At 40.0% G+C, this 20,163-nt stretch overlaps 1 pseudogene; it reads left to right on the forward strand.

Annotated features, from left to right (window-relative positions):
• Positions 1–1,268: 1,268 nt before the first annotated feature.
• LOC150060384 (immunoglobulin kappa variable 1-16 pseudogene) lies at positions 1,269–7,597 on the forward strand (annotated as a pseudogene).
• The last annotated feature ends 12,566 nt before the right edge of the window (positions 7,598–20,163 follow it).

Here is a 20,163-nt window from a genome sequence, read left to right on the forward strand (position 1 = left end):
AGTTTTAGCCATGTGATCAACAGTTCTTCCTGAACATGGGAAATTCCTGGTGGCATTGCCATTTATACTGGCATATCAAACCCCATCTCCCTCCCCTTCCCCCCCAAATACGTTTGTTTACACACTCCTCAGACTGTGGTAATGCTGATAAGATGAAACAACTTTGCACCCATGCAATAGTGACTTCCTGGGCCCTGACAACCACACAGGCAAATCGCACACATATGCGTGTCCTCTTGCATCACTCCAGCTTAGCAGCTTCCATGTAGTCAACAATGCTATTTCTCCCTCCTGTACACAAACACCTCTACTCACCATTGCTCCTAAATCTGCTGGATACAAAACACTGTTCATGGATATCAAGAACATGATCTTCCTTTTTAGGCTTTTACTCACACTGCTTGGCCCAGTAACTTTAACCCAGGAATGGAGCACAATGTTCTCTTAGTAACTAGAAGAGACGACCAAGTGAAGGGGGCATATGCCACTTGAGCCAACACAGTAGCCTCCAGAATACCCTGAATTTATTTTCCTTTTCAAGGATAATCTCTGCTTCTAAACACAGTAGCTTGGGTGAAGACATTTAAAACCCTGAAGGAATAATATGAGGACCACAAGCATGGACATTTAAAATCATACACAAGGCTCAGTTGGAAAAATAAAAGACTGTTTAGAACTTGCTTTTGCAGGTCAGCGGGGATAAAAAAAAAGTTCAGAAATTCATGGAAAAAAAGAAGGTTGAGTAGTACAATACAGGAGATGAAGTATTTTGTTATCAATGTAACAGATTCCCTTTCCTATTTCACCTCTATGGATTTCATTACAGTGCTGTTAAGTCGCCACACAGATATTATCAGTGAATCAGAGAAATTCCAAAACTTTCTCTTGTGGATAATAGACAATTGTGCCAAATTTGTTCAAAATGTCTCTGTAAATTTCTGGAACTAAACTTTAGTGGACAGGTCTTATCTCAAATAAAGAAATAGAAATAAAGAAATTTGATTCTCAAAGGGATCGTTGACCTGATCAACCTACAGGAAAGCATCATGGTGATTCTCTTCTGTGTCCTCAACATATCCTGTTGATGAGCTAGGTCCCCTGAGACTCAGAATGGGTGCAGTCACTGAGATGAGGCAGCTGGACCTCTGTGCTTATCCCTGCCCAGAGGCTTCTGATTTGCATGGCCAACTGCACAGCCCACTGCCCTCAGCACTTCTTCATAGTCTGCTGCTCCCCTTGTGCAGCAGTCAGACCAGTCAGCACCCAGCATGGACATGAGGACCCCTGCTCAGCTCCTGGGTTTCCTGCTGCTCTGCCTCCCAGGTAAGGAAGGACCATGCTAGGGAATAACCCAGCTCAATGTGATCTATGATGTTTTACTCATTAGGGAAACCTTCTTAAATCTTGATTAATAATGTGGATATTTGTATTCATGTTTCCACACAGGAGTCAGGTGTGACATCCAGATGACCCAGTCTCCATCTTCCCTGGCTGCGTCTCTAGGAGCAAAAGTCTCCATCACTTGCAGGGCCAGTGAGGACATTGGGTTTCATTTAGCCTGGTACCAGCAACATCCAGGGAAATCTCCTAAACCCCTGATCTATGCTGCAAATATTTTGGAAAATGGAGTCCCAACTAGGTTCAGTGGCAGTGGATATGGGACAGACTTCACTCTCACCATCAGTAGCCTGCAGCCTGAAGATGCTGCCACTTATTACTGTCAACAGTATCGTTATTTCCCACCCACAGTGATACAAGTCATAACAAAAACCTCCCATGGAAGCAGAAGTGAGAGGCTGGACTTCCCAGCTGCTCCTCCTCATACCTTCACATTCTCAGAGTGTTCTCACAGGCATTCAGGCTTAGAAAGTCACTTCATGGTTTTGTTTAGAAAGAGAGGATTTATGTTTCTTATGTCATAGTTGCTCTTTTCATGCTCAAGTTCAATAAGACTTAATCTTCCCTTCTTACTTAAGAAGGGAACATTGTTTATAGCTCAAGGAGTCTGAATTATGATATCACCTGAATTTACACACCAAAAGAAAATGAATGATTTTACTAGTGAGCTATTTTAAAACCAGTGATAGGATCGTTAATGAGTTTATCCTGGGGTATATGTCAGGACTGTGGCAAAGCTTCAGACTAATTTCACCTGAGAATTTCATAGAGAGGGATTGAAGGTGTAGCTCATGAGACTGCCAACAACGTGAGAGTTTGATCATAGGCTAGAGAGACCAGAATTAAGATACCCAGTTACTTCTGCCCAAGTGAAGACAAAGTCTGACGGTATGGTCTCTGGTCCCACTGCTGCCTGCTCATGTGTCGTGTGTCACTGACAGGCCATGAGATCTTGTCCTCTATGATCAGCATTTGTAGATTCCACCTGTTAGACTGAGGAAAATTCTCAAAGCAGCAGCATTAACTTGTACTTCTCTGAAACCTGTCTGATCAAAAAATGTGAGGATAAGGTCAGCAAATTCTAGAGTTTCTTTTTGTCTTGGAAAATCTCCATTCTTTGTCAAGTTAAATGTTCTGCTGTGTGATATAAAACAATATCCGTCTATTCTTATTGGTAGTAAATAAGTGACTGATGAGAAATAATAATCTCCCAATAGTTGTGCAGAGCCATGAGCTTCTCTCTCATTACTTGAAGATCAGTGGAAAAGGTGGGAGGACCTAAACTCTACTCCCCAGCTTGCTGTCCATGGAGAACTGGCCTCTACTTCCTGCAGCCCTAGGCAGAGCTCTAAACAATGATGGATATAGTTAATTGAACTGATTTTTGTAGATGCCAGACCATTCTCTGTGGCTCATCACGATTGGATTTCACCATGTTCCCTGGGATTCCAGACCGTTTCAGTGGCAATAAGCTAGGAACATAATTTTAACTGACTATCTTCAGAATTATTTCTGAGCATGAAAATACAATGCTACTTGCTTATTGGACTCAACTGCTGTCCTAGTGCTATAGTTTTGAGTAAGAAACTACCTGCTTCCCTTGCCTAGTTGTAAATTCATTCATTCAGTGTCAGAGGAAGAAATTATAGCAAACCCTTTAGGAGCATGGACCAGTGAGACCTGATGTTTGTAGAGCTGAGAGGAAATTTCAGATGAACTTTCTCTAGTTTGTTTATACAGTGTAAGAAAAATAATTGAAGCTGAATTTCTGGAAACTATACTCATGCTCTTTGGTTTAGCACTCATGATTTATTCTTAGTGATATATATTCAGTAGTATAATATTGGTAATGTGAAGACACTCATTTTGTTTCTCTTCTCCTATTGCTTTCTTCCTTTACTGACCATGTATTCCTCTGCAGGATGAGGGTGCATTCAGGAGAGCATTATCCTAAGGGAGAAGCCAACGAGCGCCTGACCACTTAGTTTTAAATACTTACAATCTATCCAGAGTTAAAATGGATAAACTCTATTCAAGCATTTAAAAATGAAAATGTAATGCTAAATGTCCTTAAGAAATCGCATTCAAATCACTTTAATAAAAAAAACAATCATTTTCTTTCCAGTTCCCTCTCATCATACCTTCTCTTCTGCCTCCCTTCTGTGTGTGTGTGTGTGTGTGTGTGTGTGTGTGTGTGTTTGTTTGTGTGTGTGTGTGTGTGTATGTGTATGAGTATGTCTTGGATTTGGGGATTTCACTCAAGGAGTCATGCATGTTATGCTTATATTTTACCACAGATCTACATGAAAATAAATATAATTTTGTCATTACATAATTAATCTTATGTTTTATATAGTTTATATTGTAAAGCATCAGAATCCTTTAAAATGCAAATGAAATGTGCACATGCATACTGAAAATAAATTGTTGACAACTTAAAACAATGATAATGGCCAACACTTATATGCTGTACTGTATATTGAATGTTTTAACTATCCAAGTCTTAAGCTGTCATAAGCAGGGGAGATGGACACCTGTAAAACCCACATTGTGCGGGAAGGCAAGAGCACAAGGATTTCAAGGCCAACCTGGGCTCAGAATGAGATTTAAAGTTCCAACATACAAATACAAAACAATCTGAGTTCAGAGTGTGACCACCAACAGAGAATGTGACCACATTTCAACATACAAAAGGAAGGGATTGTAGAATGTTGCTGTTCCATTAACATATAATATCAATTATGCTATCATAGTAGCAATGAGCAAAAGCTAGACCAAAGAAAAATTATTCTGCTTTTGTTTAAGAAAACAGTTGTGAACTTTGCCATTTCTATACAAATATATTCCATAAAGAGTATAATTAAAATGTAACAGTTCTATGGAAACCTTTTGGAAGGAAATATCTTGGCAGTAGCAAATCAATATTTCAACATTTGGTAGTTTTCCTATATGAAAGAGGCTCCATTAAAACACTTTCAAGCAAAGGAAGGACACAAAACCACTTGAGCTCTATTTGAAAAGAGAAAAGTGTACCTCAGACAGAAATTAGGGAGGTGGATGCCGTCCTCATTTCACAACACTGCGGCAGGTATGGATCTAAAAGATGAAGGTGATCAGTCACAAGGTTATACCCTGGATTACAATAGCTGCTATTGATCCACATGTCTGGTGGCCTCAATGCTACCATGTGCAAGTGACACAGCAGCTATGCCTATCTGAGTTAGCTCTGGGAGGTTTGTGACACAGGAGATCAGATGCTGCCCTGACAGCACTAGAATAGGAGACCTCATTTTTTATCCCACCCACCCTGATGTTAGGCCCTAGAGTTCTTCAGGAATATTTTCTAAAACCATGTTATTAACTTTCCAAATATATCTTAGTAGCCCATTTTTAAATATATTGTGATGAATATTTTTTAAGAATTTCAGATTGTCTTTTACATGTTCATCTTGAGCTAGATGTATCAATTACTGAGAAGAAGGATTGTGTTATGTTCCCTACAGGATCCATTCTGGAGCTGGATGGAAAGGACCCACAAAATACAGTGAGGAAAAAAAGCATCACAGGTAAAAGTGGAGATTGTAAACTACTGAGCTCTAATCTCTGAAACTCTATGAGTTGCAGTGTCAAAGAAAGATGATTAGAAAGCAAACCAATTCCACAATAAATGAAAGTGCTGCTTATCTTACAACAGCAAAGTAAGAATGAACAGTTTGCTATGCAGATCACAGTTCTGTATGTTGCAAGATTAGGCTAGTGTCTCCCTGCCCTGCAAAAGAAATAGAGATCAGAGGAATATATAATCAGCAGAGATAACATGACAGAAACACTGCATCTTTCTTGAGACCATGAGGTCAAATAATCTAACTCATCATGTTGAAACAGGAAGAGAGACGGGATTCGGGTCTTTTGTACCATTATCAAGTTGCTGCCCAAGCCTGCACTTCCATAGTTGTCAGACTTCTGTGTGAATCAGTGCTCCACTGTGGTTTCTTGTGCTTGAGTAGTGAGATGATTCCTCTGAATTCTGTCCTGATTAACTCCATCCTGCAGTAAGCTGTCACAGAGCTGTTCTTTATGCCACACTGCAGCAGACCAAGATGTTCCTCCCATAATTGGACAGCTTGTTTAGAGCATCAGATTCTGTGATAAAGGCAAGGCACAGTGCAGAAAGACAATGGGATTTTTCTAGTGTCATGTTATTTGGGACTGTAGTTCTGTCTGCTGTTTTCATTTGAGGTGATGGTCTAGATCTGAATTTGCATTATTGGGTTACAGCTCCATTAAACAGGAGCTCAGATCTTGGTTGGCACAGTTAAAGACTTGGATATGTGCAGTCAGCTCCAGACAATCGGATGTTCTTTAAACAATCCTATTAAACTAGATTTGTATGAGACACATTTTGGACTGAGCCACAGACCTGCTTCCCATTTTCTAGTGATTATTAGAAATAAGAGTTTCACTAGCTAGTGTCCAGGCTGGCTTTGAACCTCCATCCTCAGATCTTGGTCTCCTGAATAGCTAAGTTGATTGGCGTGAGCCACAGCGACCAGCTTTATTCAAATTTTTATACCTAAAAGAAGTGCATATATAGACCATTCTACAGTAAAAGCAGAACACACTTTTTCTTCTTCTGACAAGTACACATGGAACATTCTCTGTGATAAGCCACATCAGATCTTGGTAAATAAAAGGAGAGGAAATGAAGTAGAAGGAAATTGTGAGCCAATGTTGGAATGAAAACTAAAAGGCTCCACAAAAATGAGGACAAAACCTCTCACATTTATTTTCAAAATTTGACAAAGTAACAATCAAAAGTCCTATTATAAAACATTACGACAAATGAAAATGCACGCAATGACACCTGAACTTACTAAATGTAGCAAAAGCTATAGTAGGAAAAGAGTTCTTAATTTTGAATGCCTACATAAAAAATGAACAAGTTTTGAAGCAGATTTTGGTCTTGGAACAATGAGGCATCACTGACATCTTTAGAACAGGAGACTATGGCTACAACCCCCACCCCTCCATTACACCTTACATTATTGGGCATTTTCTTTTCTTTTTTTTTTCCTGTGGGTCATGGGACTGAACTCGGCCTTGGAGCTGTCCCAGAGCTTTTCAGCTCAAGGCTACAGCCCTACCCTTGAGCCAAACTACACTGCTTGTTTTCTAGAGGTTAATTGAAGATAAGATTCCAGGTACGTTTGTGCCCGGATTGGCTTTGAACTTTGATCCTCAGATCTCAGCCTTCTGAGTAGCTAGGATTACAGGCATGAACCACTGCGCCCAGCTCTTAGGGAAGATTTTCCAAAACCACAGTATTGTCCATCACTCATGGATCACACTATCCAGCCCTTAACTGTCTTGTAACTATTGTCTTTTCCTAAATTGAATATTGATTACTAGTTTGTTTGTTCGTTTGTTTGTTTTTTCCACAACTAGATGTCTAAATTACTGGGAGGAAGCACCATTTGCTCTTTCCTACAGAATCCTTCCTGGTGAGTAAGAAAACAGATCCAGCTTCTTAAGTAAGTGGAAAGATCCATTGTCAAGAGTTACTGAGATTCAGTCTCTAAAATTCTGTGAGATGCAATGCCAACGAAAGCCCATTAGATGGCAAACAAACCCCACTGTCTATAAATGAGCTGTCAATGTAGAAACAGTAGAGTAGAGATTGATGGGGTGCTATTCCCAACAAGGAGTCCCATAGGCTTGAATGAGAACTCTGGAAGAACCAGGCACACTTGGGAAGCACAGGTGGCTTGCTGACCTTTGTGGAAAACCACTCTGTGCTAGGTGCTGAGACTGGAAACCTAGCCTTGCCTCTATCCCTGCTTCCTCTGTGTCCACACAGTCCAGGTCTGAAGTGTGTCCACAAAGTTGGTATGTAGAAATGCTGCACCAAATCAGGGTGTACTTGGAGAAAGAGCTATATGAAGAGAATGAAGTGTACCTTAGGTCATTCATGTGGAAGAATATAGGCCATATTCTCACTGGGTGTTTATTTAATACCTACGCTTCCTTGGACAAAAGAATGTCTGCATGTTTGGCTCACTGATTAGAATCTTATCACCCATTTGAAGTATTAAATCGGTATGAGCATTTTGAGTTGTCCATATTCTCTTTCTTAGGTACCAAAGGTCAGGCTTTCTGTGGTTTCTGGAAGGAGTTTGGCCTGTCACTTCAGAGCCAATAAACATGTGTGCTGCCTTAGGTGATAAAGACTCTAGGAGATGAGCTTTTTCCAGTGAGTTCTGGACCCAAAGCTTCTTGGCCCTTGAGATGAAGATCCACTGTTTCTCCCAAGTTTCCTTATGTCATTGTAAATCCTCAGAAACAGGAAGGATGAATGCTCCAGCAGCAGGAGCACAGGGGTGGTTTTTGGGCCTCATGCTACTGAGGAGTGTTGAGTGGGAAGGGTTCTGTGGGATTGTGTAAGGAGCATTTATTTTTAGCACAATGACTCAATGTGTGAAAATGTATTGTCATATAACACAAGGAAGAAAAATTACATGCACATAGGTTCAAAACAGGAATAATTAGGTTATCACCAAGCTGCAGCCCCATCTGAAGTTCTTCAGTCCCAGAAGTACATTATGGCTTTATCCATGACCATCAATTCTTTTGAGTGTTTTATAATAATCTGACAAGCACATACTTAGGAAGAAGAGCTACTCTAGAACTATTATTTTTTAACAGGAAATTGTCAGTTGCTTATACATCGGTTTAGGGGAGAATGAGGCCTGAAAGTCTAGAAACCATAAAGATGTAGATCTTTATTTTTTGTAGCCAAGCTATAATGTCAGTGCCTAGAAAAATAGAAATAAGTCAAAGTGAGGTTTATTTTCATCCAGTCTTCATGTTTTATATCAGGGAAATTCCTCTCTCTTCTAAGAGTCATTAACATAGAATGAAAAATTAAGAAAATCAGAGTGAATCTTGAAGACAGCAAAAGTTTGTTCTACTTACCAGACAGACAGCACAGGCTAGCCCATGGTGGTTGATTTGCATGTGCCCAAAGCACAGCCCACAGCCCTCAGACTTCATAATAGACTGCTCATTCCCTGTGGTGGAGTCAGTCCAGCAGTCAGCACACAGCATGGACATGAGGGCCCCTGCTCAGTTTCTGGGGCTCCTGCTGCTCTGGATCCCAGGTAAGAAAGAACCATGCTGAGGAATAACACAGATCAGTGTTATTCGTGATGTTTAACTTGTCACAGAAATCTTCTTAGGGGTTGATTGATCATGTGGATGTTCGCTTTTATGTTTCTGCACAGGGGTCAGGTGTGATACCCAGATGACCCAGTCTCCATCTTCCCTGGCTGCATCTCTAGGAGACTGAGTCACCATCACTTGCAGGGCCAGTGAGGACATTGGATATGGTTTATCCTGGCACCAGCAACATCCAGGGAAAGCTCCTAAACCCCTGATCTATGGTGCAGATAATTTGGAAGATGGAGTCCCAAACAGGTTCATTGGCAGTGGATCTGGGACAGACTTCACTCTCACCATCAGCAGCCTGCAGCCTGAAGATGCTGCCACTTATTACTGTCAACAGGCTTTTGATGATCCTCCCACAGTGATACAAGTCATAACATAAACCACAAGGGAAGCAGAAGTGAGGGCTACTCCTCATGCTTCTACTTGCAGGTTATGTCCTAGAATCACAGGACAGCGATCTTCTATGTCTTAGTCTTGGGAGTGAGTGTGCTGGGCTGAAAGTTGAAATATTAAAATTAGAGCCAAGACTACAAACATTGAAATGTACTGTATTTGTTTTTGCATTTTTTAACCTGTAACATATTCACACTGTACACAGAGATACTTCTAATTTATTATGTCTAACTTTTGTTTTGTGATTTCAAAATACTTTATGTATAAATTCCATCAGCAATTAAAGACATTTTGCTACTTCCTTCTTCTGGTTCATGACATTTGTGTTTTCATTTTCCAATTTGCTTTTAGCTTTTCTTATTGCTTTTGGAGAATTCAGTACAATTTTAGGTACAGATGGTGAGAGTGAACATCGCATTCTTTAATACAACTTGAGTGATAAAATATTAAATACTCCTTGCGAGTTTGGCCTACTGATAGAGTGCTTGCCTAGCATGCACAGAAGACTGGGTTCAATTCCTCTGTACCACATACATAGAAAAAAGCCAGAAGTGGTGCTCAGGCTCAAGTGCTAGAGCGTTAGCCTTGAGAAAGTCCAAGGACAGAGCTTAAGCCCAGGACTGGAAAAAATATATTGACTTTATAGGCAATAGAGGGAATTGAAAGCATGTTTTCAGCCAGGATGCTATATGTATAATAGTAAATGATAAATGATGAATTTGAAGTAAGATACTTGGTTCTATTGGTTTTTTTGGTTTTATTGGTGTTTGAACTCAGGGTTTCCTGCTAAGTAGGCTCTATAATTTAAGTCATCCCACCATCACTTTACATAGCTCCTGAAAGATACATTTTAACAGAGACATTTTAAAGGATAGAGAGAATTTCATATCACCAGTGTTGTTGGAAGAAAACATAGCAAGGCACTGTCTCATGCACAATTACCAGGCATCAAGACTTGGGAGGAGGACATGAGAAGAAAGAACAATCTGGGCAGACAGCTCTTGCACCTCCCCAACCTCCAGAACTTTGAGAAAATAAATGCCATTATCAAAGTAACATTTCTCTTGGTATTTTGGTTTCCTTTAGCAGTCTAGGAAAACAAATACATCAAATCTACAAATTAACTCATCCCAACATCACTTTTTTTTCTTTTTTTCTTTAGATTCTTTCTCAGATTAGGTCTGGTGATTTTACCTAGCTTGGTTTTCTATTGAAATGCTTCTAATTTCACTACCTGCATAGCTGCAGATATATGCACCGTCTACTTCAACTTGATTTTTGAGCTAGAGTTTCCCTGCCATCCAGGTGGCAGATGTGAATCCAATCTTAAAATCTGTGCTTTCAGGTTAGTTGAGATTACTGGCATGAGTTACCATGTCCAGCCCTCAAAGGAAAAATGTTTATAAATTTTAGTACTACTAAACATAATGAAGTGGTCATGTGAAACTCAGAATAATGGGTAGAAAAAATGTAGTGAATATTGCAACTGTATGGACAAAATGAAATAAATAATGGACACAATGTACTTTTCCTTCACTATAAAAGAAGAATAATTCCTGAACTGATAAGGAGTGATACAATGATACAGTTAAAAACTTGAAGAATTATTTATAACATACTAAATCTTATATAAAGATGATGGAAGGTGTGGGAACAATATGGTAAACTGCCTCACGCAGCTCCAAGACTCCATGAACTCGAGTTTGCTCAGCTTTTTGCTGCGCTGATTGCCCGGATACCAAAGACATTGATGTTTTGATAGATTTCTTAAACCGTGAAGAATCCACAGCTGCATTGCAGGCTGCTAGTTTGTATAAGCTGGAGAAAGACAACCACAAAGCTGCTACCTGTCTGGAAGACATTATTTATCGAGGAGACTTACTTCTGGCTGACATCGCTAGTCCCAGCTTAACACAGGAAGTGGAGCCCACATCCAGCCTTTCCCAAGAACTAGTACCGTCACTCTGTGGACTGAAAAAAGGACCGGTCCATGCTATTAGAATTCTGGAGCACATAGACCAACATCGCCACAGTAACTTCTCATATGTGCTGCCTTTCAGTTATTTTTAATTCAGTCATCATTGTTGATAAACAAGCTCATCAGATCCTCATGGAATCTGCTTTAAGACATCATTGTGTCATCTCTTTGCATTTACCCCCTCTGGATGAAGATACTAAGGCAAGTGTGCATTTGTGTTCATAATATGGAGTAAGAACTTTCAATGGTGAGCAGTCATCAGAAAAGAACAGGGATAGATGGCATTATGAGAACTAAAACCTGCAAAGAGCCTGTGAGCATTGTACAATCCTCTCTGCTATGTAGATATGAAATGATTGTATGGCACTAAACGTAAAACTGCTGTTCCCATGTACAAATGCATAGTGTGTCAAAAGCCTGTGGGTGTGAAAATATAAGAAACTAGGATTTGTCCCTAGCAATATCAAAAGCATGTGAAGTTTTCTCATCTAATGGAATCCTATGTGTTATGAAATATTTGATGCAAAGGGATTTGATTGGACTTGCTCAAAAAGTACACATCCTGAGCACAAGAAGTACCAAATATTTTTCTGTTTTGTTTTAAAAAATAAGTTTTTCCTATTCCAAGTATCCTAGTTCCTCTATGTAGCACTTACCTTCCCCCTCCATAGACATAGTGGAGTAGCATTCTACACTGCTTTCCTTATGGAGTGGTGGCAGGGAATCATGATAGCCGATCCCCATTCAACACAACATCAACATGCGGAGTGGTGAAATACATTACTTTAGAGGAGGCCCCACAGCCTCCATGGTTGGTGTCATGGAGACAGAACACACAGCACCTGATGATCAGAAGACAGAGCAGCACTTGCATCACTGAGGCACAGCAGAGACAGAGCCATAGCCCATGTAAGAGATATATATTGAGGATGAGTTTTCAGGCATGAGGCAAAATATTCCCTGTCAGTGAGGGATTTCTACATGGGTCCCCCCACACAGCCTTTCTCCTGCATCAGATCTCAGCAAATATCCCATGGGAAAATAGCCTGATGGGATATCATGGCTTGTGAACCTCCAAAGCTCAGCTCACTTCTCTTTCTTCACTTGACTTTGTGTCCAGGTAAAACCATTTTCATAGGTGCAAATGTGGCAGCTATGATAAACAATGTGATTAGCTAATGTCCCTACAACTACTATGATCATTAATGTAGTCTGGAATTTTAGATGATGCAGTCCATACCTTGTTCATTGCTTCCTAGTGATATTAGTATAACATTTTATTATACACATTTTATAATTTTGCAGTGCTCAGTTTTGAAGAACTATTCTAAGTCCCAATGATATTCTTGCCAGAAAATTAAAGTCCTTTTGATATTTAATGCAGCTGATGTTTTAGAGAGGGCAAATTTAATAGTGTATGATTTTAAAGTGAATGAAAGTTCTGTGGTCTCCAGAAAAAAGAACACTCACATGGTATTGTCAGTTACCTAAAGTTAATTTTATAGAAAGTAGTTTCATTGCAATTATGCATCATGCCATTCACAGTCTAAAGATAGTTAAATGATCAGGACAAACAACCCAAGGAAATAATCTCTGTTTTATTGAATTTTTTAACTTCAAAGATATGGTTTATATTTCCAATGTAATTGTTTACCTGTGCAGACAAAATAATAGCAAATAAACATATGTAGTAAGCATTTGGCCGTATATATATTTCTTCAATATATATGTATTTATAAAAATATGCGTATGCTAAGTTCTGCTGTTCTCACTCAATCACCCACATGAAGTACAAGGACCCTGCACATGCCTCTCGGGGCTGGAGACTCATTGGGAACCTGAAGCTAGGGACAGTCCAAAGCACTAACTACCCCTGTTAGGCTGACATCTACAATGTAACAGCAGCTGCTGCAAAGAAGCCCCAGTGGACACAAGGAACCTAGAGTTGGCTCCAGTGGAAATGCCTGCGGATCCTGGAGAAGCAGTCCAGTGAAGGCCCAGTCACAAGTGCAATCATCCTTCCTGAACAAGCAGAAAGCAAACAGTGGGCAGAACAAACTGGTAGCCTCTTCTTTGTTCTCTAAGAGAAAAAACTTTAGAAGGAAGAGGCTGATGAGTTCTCCATAAAGGCACTGGCTAGTATCGTGGGGGTGTGGAAGATCTGTCAGGATCTTGGGAGTGGACTGTGCATGCTACTATCTCTGGTGCTATTTGGTCCACTAAGGACACTTTCTCATGCCTGGTCCCAGTGACTGTCATTCATCATGTGTGAAGACAACATCAGAGCTGTAGATATTGGAAATGGACAGTGACTAAAAGGGATATTGGGGAAAAGTAGTGACTAAAAGGGAGAAATAGGGCCTAGTGTTTGGCCTAGTGATAGGGTGCTTGCCTAGCATGCACAAAGACCCAGGTTTGATTCCTCTGTATCACATACATAGAAAAAGCTGGAAGTAGTGCTATGTGACTCTAGTGGTAAAGCTCTAGCCTTGAGAAAGTCCAAAGACAGTGCTCAAGCCCTGAGCTCAAGCACAGGACTGGCTAAAATAAATACATAAATAAGTAAATAAATAAATAAATAGGAGAAATTGATTGATAAAATTAGAGAATATTCTACTATGCTATTATCAATAACGTAGAATAGTGGTAGAAGTTCTGTAATGAAAAGAATGAAATCTTTATTTCTTTAAAAGTGCAGACTAACTAGATCTTCAAGATATAAAGCAAATTATATCTCCAACTAAATCAAATACATATTTTTATGTAATATTCTTTCTCTGACCATAATTATATGGATTAGTTTAAAATATCTTATTAAATTTAGAGAATAAAAATCTGATTGTTTTCATTGATGAAAAAGGATGAAATTACATATCAGTAGCAAAAAGAATCCTGAAATTTTTGCAAATATAAACGATAAATTCATAATTAGTTTCAACTCTTTACTGCTGTTGTAAAGGTTATATACACAGGTTTTACAGCTACATAAGTTCAATAAACAGTGTTGTTTTGGACAATGTTACCACATTTATTTTCTAAAATTGGTATAAGAAGAAACTGAAAACCATATTAAAGATATCATGAAAACATTAAATATTACAACTCATGAGATTCAATGTTTATTGTGATAAAAGGAAATTATATAACCATGAATTCCTACTTAATATAGAACAGAGTTTTCAGATTATATTTGTATTTGAAAAGCTAACTTCATTAAAAAAACAACTCTGGAAGACTTGAGATTTCTTTCATGTTCCAAAATTCATTTAAAATGTATAATTTCAATAAATGTGATAAAAGTTATCTGGGAATATAGGGCTTACATCTGTAATCCTAGCTCCACTGGAAGCTGAGATCTGAGAATTGTATATTGAAGCCATTCTGAACTCTAGGAAGAAAAACATACATGAGACATCTTTTAAGGTCCCTGGTCTAGGGCCTGGGCACTGTCTGACTTCTTTTGCTCAAGGCTACCACTCTACCACTTGAACCACAGCCTCAGTTCCACTTGTGCGTTTCATGGACTTTCATGCTGAGATAATTCCACACCATGATGCTCAGATCTCAGCCTCCAGAATAGTTAGGATTATAGATGTGATCCATCAGGACTCAGCTAAGAATCTTATCTCCAATTAACCATCACAAACCAGTAGTGAAGCGATACTTCAAGTGGTTGAGTGTCAGCCTTGAGGAAAACCTGAGGATAACCCAAGTGCTGCTAAAAAAAAAAAGTAATAAAATGGATGACCAGGTAAGAAAAACTACCTAAAGTAGTTCAAAGAGAAAAATTGTAAAGATATTTCCTAGGATTCCATTTGAAAGCCCAGGGCCTTGAACAGCTGAGTGGCAGTGTGTTGGACAACAATGTCACTCTTTTTTTTCATTATTGTAATTAGTGAAAGGGTTACATGATATTTGCCAGATAGAAGGTGCATTAATTCACATACATTGATACCCTTTCACATGTCTTGGTACCCGTTTCCCTCCCCCCCCACCCCCCACCCGTCTTGGTTTTCCCCCCTTCCCTATCAAATTTCAAATATCCAAATACAAATAAATTCAATATATCAGATAACAAAGTGGGATACTATACCAATATGAGATAACCAAGGGACAGCAAAGGAGATGAGAGACAACATAGTACATTAGGGACAACAATCATTCATTATATGGCTTTTGTTTCACTATCCTGGAGGTCCTTTCAATTAGCTTCACATTATATGTCCTTATATATCAAGATTTTGCTCTATTGCAAATCTCTGCTAGTAGAGCCCAAGGTTTCTACTGATTATGACGAATGAGGGAAACCCTTGAGCCTAAGTTCCTTTGAGTCTGGCTTACTTCACTTAATATGATTTTTTCTAAGTCTTTCCATTTCCTAACAAATGGGGCGATGTCATTCTTTCTGACAGCAGCATAGAATTCCATTGTGTACAAATACCACAACTTGTTGATCCACTCGTCAACTGAGGGACATCTTGGTTGGTTACATATCTTTGCTGTGGTGAATAGTGCTGCAATGAACATAGATGTGCTAGTGGGTTTAGTATGTCCTTGTTTCTGGGTGGTTGGCTAAATGCCAAGTAGTGGAATTGCTGGGTCATTGGGGAGTTCTATGTTTAGCCTTTTGAGGCACTGCCACACTGCTTTCCATAGTGGTTGAACGAGTTTGCACTCCCACCAACAGTGTAGTAGTGATCCCTCCTGGCGACATCCTTTCTAGCATCTGTTGTCATTCGTTTTCCTGATCCTGGCCATTCTAGCTGGAGTGAGGTGGAATCTTAGAGTTGTTTTGATTTGCATTTCTTTTATGACCAGAGATGTTGAGCATTTCTTCATGTGTCTATAGGCCATTTTTGTTTCTTCTTCAGAGAAGACTCTCTTTAAGTCTTTGGCCCATTTTTTATGGGATGGTTGTTACTTTGGAGGTGAGTTTTGGAGTGATTCAATTTTTTGAGTTGTTGATATATTTTAGATATGAGGCCTTTGTCCGTTGTTTGGTTGGTGAAGATCTTCTCCCACTCTGTAGGCTTCCTGATTAGTTTACTAGCTATGTCCTTTGCCATACAAAAGCTCTGCAGTTTAATGCAGTCCCACTTATCCAGCCTTTCTCTGATTTGTTGTGATTCTTGGTCCTTATTAAGAAAGTTTCGACCTGTGCCAAGGAGGCCTAGTGTATCTCCTATTCCTTCCTGTACAGTTTTCAGTGTGTCAGCTTTTACCTCCAGGTCTTTGATCCATTTGGAGTTAATTCTGGTGCAAGGTGACAAAGAAGGATCCAGCTTTAGTTTTCTGCAGGTGCTTAACCAGTTCTGCCAGCACAACTTGTTGAAGAGGCTGTCTTTCTTCCATTCTATTTTTTTGGCTCCCTTGTCAAAGATTAGGTGGCCATAGGTCTGTGGTTCAATATCTGGGTCCTCAGTTCTATTCCATTGGTCTCCTGTTCCTGTGCCAGTACCAAGCTGTTTTAAGAATTATAGCTCTGTAATAGAGTCTAAAGTTTGGAATTGAAATTCCTCCAGCGCTGTTCTTTCTGCTAAGAAGTGTTTTTGCTATACGGGGTCTTTTATTATTCCATATGAAATTTTGGATTGCCTCTTCTATTTCTTTAAAGAATGACATTGGGATGTTGATGGGTATTGCATTGAATTTGTAGATAGCTCTTGGCAAGATTGTCATTTCACAATGTTGATTCTTCCAATCCAGGAGCATGTGAGGATTTTTCCATTTCCTTAGTTCTGCTTTAATTTCCTTTTTTAGGGTTTTAAAGTTTTCGTCAAAAAGGTCCTTTACATTCTTAGTTAAGCTAATTCCTAGCCTCTGCGTCCATCTGCAGGTGCTCCACGGTGGTGGGGAGTTTTTCACTCCCCTTGGGTCTCTGCTGCCGCCACCTGTGTTCTGCGTCTGGGCTCCGCTGCTTGCTGTTCTGGTTCCGCGTCTGGGTTCCGCTGCTTCTGCTGTTCGCTGGCCCGGTTCTGTGCTGGTTTCTGTAGCCTTTGGGTTCCCAGCCTGGTGCCCTCCACTGCCACCGCTTTTCCTGGATTAGAGCTGGTGCCCGTCCCCGCTTTCAACAGCTGAGTGGCAGTGCGTTGGACAACAATGTCACTCTTATCAGTGGTTGCTTGAAGGCCAAGCGACTGCGAGACAGCTATGCTAATAATGACCAGCCTGGTTGTTACAATACCATTACTGAATATTGATGTTAAAATGTGCTGTCTCAAAATTGGCTATGGCTCAATGTTAGTGTGGTAGTCTTGAGCTGAAGTGCTTAGGGACAACACCTATACCCCGAGTTCAAATCTCACAATCAGAAAAATATATACTGCCTCACATAATGAATACTAGCTGTTTATGTGTGTTTCAATTTGTTTTATAAAATTTTAACTGAAGCATTTTCCGTGGCACTCATTACATTTCAAGGGCTCAAGAGCCATATGTGATTGATGACTGATTACACAGCTCAGATCTAGGCATTGTCATTGTGGAATATTTTATTGGAAGATATTGGGCTGGGTAACAGTGGTAGGGAACGCTCATACTGAGGGATGACAGGAGCGGAACATTATTTGATACGTGCAAATCAGACATGTGTGTGCCTTATGTGCTGTTCTACCACCCATAGTGCTTCTGCTGAGTGAGAATTTTGTATGGGCAAGAGATGATGAGGATGTTGAAAGAGATGACATCGATCAAGCTATTTTGGATTCCTAAACTGCCTTTGTCCAAGTACTTAAAGGTAATAAACAATTACAATTAAGTAACTAATTGCATAAAAGAAGCAAATGTTTCTTGGCTGAAACAAATGTTTCTATCCCTGGAAATATTAATTTGATGTTTCAGTATATCAGCTAAAGACACACATCTTTCTACCTCTTGGTAACAGCATTGGAGAATTACAGTATATGTGCACGCGTGTGTACACTTGTGTGTGCATGCAGATGTGAGGGATAGAGAGAAATGAGAAAGATGACCATGGACAGAGAGACTAAGATGAATGTAAAGAAGAACCATGTTTGTGTTTGGGGAGGAAATCCATTATGAGGGGCAGAAGGAAGGGAGAGGTTGATGGAGTGTATGTAACTGAAGTACCGTATAGCCATCAGTATTTTAAAAAAATCATCAAAAGAAGATAATAGGGGAATAAAGTATGAGGTGGTAAGCATCACCAAATAAATTGTATGTGTGTATGGCAGTTTAATAATGGAACTCCTTTGCACAACTTATGCTAAGGGAGATGTAGAGGAAATGGAAGAATTGGTGGCTGGGCAGAGCATCAGTGAAATCCAGCTTCTGTAATCTTAAGGGATGAAATGTCACAGTCTGACCACGAGATGGCAGGCTCCACATTGCTCACACAGAGCTGCCTATCTGAGAATACAATGGAAATAGAAATCTGTCTGCTATCACCAGCGATGCCACCAGAACCCTGAACACATCAACAGCCCATAACACAAATTCGCAGTTAGGCAGCACCTTCTAGCAGAATGGATTTAGGGGAGAAAGTCTGTGCCCTTGCTGGTTCTGAGCCAAAAGCATGGCATCACTTCTATCCCTACCTTCTCTATAGGTACCAAAGCCCTCTCTAAAGAGTTGTGTCCCACAGTGTGTGTATGTTTGGAGAAGTGTTCTGAAAGAAGAAATGAATGTGAAGGTTGGGATGGAGAGAGTGCAGTCATGAAATTCAATTCATATTCTACAGAATTAAGGAAGCTGACATAAAAGATGTGTTAGGGAGGGATGGGAGAGAATGATGGAAGAAATGCTGTTTATCAAGATACATTGTCTTTATAAACTGCTTTGTTGAGTGGCAAATCCTGTATACATCTCCTGAAAGATACATTTTAAAAGTGAAGTCGTACAGGATAGAGCGAATTTCATATCACCAGTGCTGTTGGAAGGAAAGGTGGCAATGCACTCTGTCTCATGCCCAATTTCCAGGCATCAACACTTGGGAGGACATGAGAAGAAAGAACAATCTGGGTGGACAGCTCTTGCACCTCCCTAATCTCCAGAACTTTGAGAAAAGAAATTCCATTATCTCAGTAGCATTTCTCTTGCTATTTTATTTCCCTTTGGCAGTCTAGGCAAACAAATACACCAAACCAGCTCTCCCTGTGCAGGGTCAGCCTCAAGAGTTGAGCTTTGGGCATGGTGTCCTCATCTTGATAATCTCCCTCATAAAGCTCTCACCAGGGAGAGGAAGGACTCGGGTTCCACCATCAGCGGGTCTGCATTGAGCGTGAAGGTTTCCTTGTGGATGAAGGTATTGGCCTGTTTGGTTATCTGAATAGAATGGCGTTTACTAAGTAACCAGATTGATCAGTACTGATTTTACTTCTCACACTTCCATGTCAGTGCACAGTTCCTGAGGTTGCTGTCTCTAGTTCCTCCCTGTGTCCTCCGGGAAGGTGATCAGCAAGAAGACTAACAGTACCCTGACTGGAAACCAGCAGATGCTAAGCTTGTTCTCTCTGTGGCACCATGCCTACTGCAGGGAGGCTGGGGGCTCTGGACTGTGGTTATTCTGATCATCAGCAACATCATTGCCTCTGAGGCACAAGGACCAACTTCTGTCCCCACCAGCAGGGGGGCAACCTCACTCCAGCTGCTAGGAAATTCTTCTCAAATTTCTCTCTGTCTGAAAGTCTTGTTGGCCTTAAATTCACAGGCCATATTCCCAAACCAAGCAGAGATCTGTGGTTCTTTTTGAATAAATAGAAGTTTGCCTTCATTGTCACCATGAGGCACAGGCTTATTCCAACCGTACCAGTGTATCTTTCCTGCAGATCACTCTGCTTTCTTTCTCGTTCTTCAGTTAAATTGGAATCAAGGTGATATTTAAAATGGGACACTTCTTTAATAAGCTGTCCTCAATAGTATCCTTCCTCTCATTTTCTTTGTAGGGCATCAGCTGTGTTCTCCTAGGTCTAGAAATGAGTATCTTTCATAATGGGAAAGAAACATAGTTTTGATCTTCTGTGATTAGTTCAAAAATTAGACATATCAGGAGTGAGGGGACAGGTTGTTATTTTGAGAAAGTTCTTGGTTATCAAGAAACAAGAAGGAAGGTCAGACTTTACCTCTGAAAAGTTTTTGAGACTGCTTTGAAATCTGAGAATTGTATTTGATGAATATTTGCAGAGACATTGCAACCCTCTTGAGACTATGAG

The sequence above is a fragment of the Megascapheus bottae genome, chromosome 7, assembly GCF_031878675.1.
Source record: "Megascapheus bottae isolate mThoBot1 chromosome 7, mThoBot2.hap1, whole genome shotgun sequence".
NCBI lineage: Eukaryota > Metazoa > Chordata > Mammalia > Rodentia > Geomyidae > Megascapheus > Megascapheus bottae.